The following is a 4,011-nucleotide window of genomic DNA, read 5'->3' as shown; positions in this document are numbered from 1 at the left end:
AAAACGGATGTAGAGGATAATAGCGCTGCGGGATCATAATTACTGTTATTACATCTCTGAAGCGAATCGCCATTCTTTATTATCTCGTTCGCTATCAATTCTCTCTCGCACCCTTCTGCTTCCTTCCCTTTCCCTTCTGCCCATTCCGGAACAGCGCGAACGCGTAACTCCCATGTTTAAATTCATAAAACTGCCAAAGCGCTTTAACTCTTAAGTAAACTAATTCTCTTGAAATGATATTTTCACGCTCTGTTTGGTCGATGAATACGTGAACAATTTTATTCGCACAAGAGACGCGGATAATTAACACTCATTCGCCTGGTTCTCTCTTATGCGCAGATTACCTTCTATTATTCTCGATATTTTTTTCTTTCTACTTTCTGCGCCTTTTCTCTCTCCCCCCCCTCTTTCTCCCCCTTTTTCTCTAAACATTATTTTTCTACCGACGCGTTTCATCCGCTTCCTGCTGTTGTGTAAACGATAAAAATATCTTACGTGATAAATAAAACAATTACGCACTGTCTAGATAATTCTTTTGCGCGGTCGACCGGCATTAATCGCTGATCGATTTTGCGCGCAGGAAGGCACGCGGATAGTTGGAGAGAGCGAAGGCAGGTAGGAAGGAAGGAAGGAAACGAGACACGGTTACTGTCATTTCCGGAACGGATGCCAGAGGCGACCTGTGCCGGCACGCCGATAATTGTTGTTTCTGTTAAGCCCCTCCCCTCCTGGCCCTCCACTGTATATGCATGATGTTTTATTCTCATCCCTCGACATCACCGTAAAAACACGATGTGCTTTGTAATTAGGACATATATCAGTTGTATCTGCGCGATTTACAATCGCGCACAATGAGAATAATTCAGAACAATCGCCGTACCATTACCGGAATTACCCGAGATAATTATCTGTAATACACTTAAACCAGCTGGAAGTCTCTCGCTATCACGTGACAACAACAGACTAAGATATTAATTATACGCCGAGTATAGAGTTTGCTAATGCGCAACTGGTTATCAATCCGAACTGCTTAAGGCACTTATATAAATCGCGCGCCGAGTTTCACGTTTCAATATATTAATTATTATACAGAGTATCTAGTAATAATCGTCTCACTTCTCGGATATGCTCTAGCATTATGCTATATCAGAACAGGTTAATTTAAATTAATAGAGATAAATTTAATTAAAAATATAAATTAATATTTATATATAACAAAATATAAATATTTATTCTGTTCACAATGCAATCGGCTTATTTCTTTATAACGTATAACTGAATAAATTCTTTTTATAAAATATTATAAATATTCTCAATTTGGGAATTGTTTCTCGTCAAACGAAAACGTGGCGCCCTATAATTCGAGAATTCAGTGCACGATCCTATCATAAAGCTCGCTCTAGGACCCTATTTCTTTGGCTCGAGATGAAATCTCTCCCATCCTTAATTACGTGAATTAATTGCGATGTTACGCGACTCGAAGAATCCTCTCCTTCGCTTCCGGATCTTTCAAAAAGTTAAGCGGTGCACGAACGAGCTAAAGATCGATCGCTTCATAATCCAATGCTCGACAGTTGAGTACACGGCGATTTTCGAGGTGGATTACGACACGGGATTATGCATTAATTAATTTACAATTTGGCGATCCGCGGTCTGCAGGCTTGACGGAAACGCAAAAATTAGATAATCAACTCTCTCGATCCTGCTGCAACACGGTCTATCATTAAATGAAGCCTGTGCGCCGGTCGGTTCGACAATGCCGGAAACCCCGGCGTAATCTCCACAATTCAAAGCCGATTTTGCGTGTGATTTCGGCGACCGAGCTAATGAAGCACCGCATTCGCGGTAGAAAATAATCCTGTGGCATATGGAATGACAAGAAATTATATACGCGCGTATGCTATATCACGAAATGCGCGTATCGTTTGATGTGCTATTCGATTATTTCGCGGATTCGCGGATCAACGTAGAGATCGAGATATTTATAATGAAAATTGAAATTGATTCGAGGGATAATCTCCCGTTTTATTTACGAAAAGGCGATAGCCAAGAAGGAGCGAGTCGAGAGTTAACCGATTAGAAGAGAAAACGAACAGCGGAGAGGATCTCTACTGTGTATGGTTGCGGCTTATATCGCCATCCTTGTGTCGAATGAATAGCCGCCAACTCCACACACATTCGCGTCTGTAAAATTGGAATCGGTGCTAAAAAGATAAGGAACTCCATTTCCACGAGGACGTTATCGCGACCCGACGATCTTTGACGCTAACTTCGACGATGCGATTAACGAGTTCGTAATAATATATGTATTCGACGAACGAGAAGCCCGCGGCATATCGTATTAGTTTCAAATGCGACGTGTAACACAGTTTGATAACTATACACATATAACTTCTCAGTTCCTAGTTCTACAAGTTTTTTTTTTTCTCCATTTATTTGTGTATAAAAGAGAATCTAAATGATACACTCTCTAATGGATGAGTCAAATATAAAGTTTTTATATTTTATTTACTGTTATATGTAAATTATCCAATGATGTTTTCGCCACGAGAGGAGAATCAGTTTAAAACAGTTTTTTTTTAGCAAATAACGGGCCAATATAAATCGCGCAGCAGCTTTTAACGAAACTTTTTAACGATGATAATGCACCCTCGTATTTTATGATAGCACATCGGCCGAATAACGAGGAGGCGCAACGTTAACAACGAGTTAACTTTGCCGGCCTACAGACGCGCATGTGAAAGTTAACGAGCTGTGCGCAACCATTTTGGAAATAGCTGACGTAATTCGACGATCGAATTCGCATACAAACGCGAGAGCGCGTGGTGTTACGAGATTAATATTAAAATTAGTGTTAATATTCGCGAATCTAATCATCTGATTATACGGGCGACTTCTTCGGAACCGGAATCGAAATCGATTTCCGCGGCGATTTTCGCGAATCCCCGCAGGTCCGCGCCGAGTTATCGCCCTCGTAAAGTTAACTTTACACGCGTTCACTCGCATGCACGATCAAATTCCTTCTCGCATAAAATAGCGAGGCGCGCGTAATCAGGTTATCGCGGTATACCGTAACGCGCGTACATAATTTTCACGAAATAATTGACGAGCATGTACACGTAATATGTATGAACCTTCCGGAAATAACGCTTCTTGCAGCTCACTACCTCGCTCGCTCCCTCCCTATACGAAAAGCTTCGTGATTGCTTTTATACGACGGACGTGCTCTCAAGAACTTGGTTTCGAAAAAGAGCGAGCAACTGGTCGTACACACATCCCGTGAATCAATCATGTAATTTTCTCCTAAAAGTGAGAAGGAAACAAAAGCGAATTCGTTAGAATCGTGATCACGTAACGATTTTCCGAGAGCGGAAGAACGAGACTCTCGATAGAACCAAGTATCGTATAAAGTTTACAAAAATAAAAAGTAGGGAAATGATGAAAAATTTCAACGACAAGTACATGATTAATCTTCTGTGTTCGCACACACTGGAGCACACGTGGAATCGGCGACAAAAATCGCAAACATATACTCGAAAGCTTGGCGTGTTTCAAACCGATCGCGCGATTACCGAAGTAATTATTTATCACCGCTACAATCGATAGATTGCCGCGAGCAGCACCGCAAAATATCACGCGAAATAATCTGCTTTATATCGCGCTAACATTGCAACGCGTGAGTATATATATAGAGAGAGAGAAAGAGAGAAAAAAAGGAGACTAAAGTGACCGTGTCTCGTGACCCAGCTGCCTTTCATTCGCTCTGGGCGGGAAGCGATTAATTATGTGCTCCAAGGTACGCGAGATTCAGTTGTACTCTGATGACCCGAGCCCGCTTTAAAGTTGAAGTGGGTCAGTTTTAGCGATGTTGAACACGACGTTGAACACAATGCCGAACAACGAGTAGGTAAGTGTGAGACGTAAGTTCGAGGACGTAAGTTTTAACGATCGGTTAAACGCGAGTAATTAAAGTATATTACACTGCGTTATTTTGAGAGTGCTATTTTTTTA

The sequence above is a fragment of the Prenolepis imparis genome, unplaced genomic scaffold (genome assembly GCF_030444845.1).
Source record: "Prenolepis imparis isolate NDT839.2.m4 unplaced genomic scaffold, iyPreImpa1.0 SCAF_8, whole genome shotgun sequence".
In the NCBI taxonomy this organism is placed as follows: domain Eukaryota; kingdom Metazoa; phylum Arthropoda; class Insecta; order Hymenoptera; family Formicidae; genus Prenolepis; species Prenolepis imparis.
The sequence above is the reverse complement of the archived record's forward strand: the minus strand, read 5'-3'. Positions refer to the sequence as shown.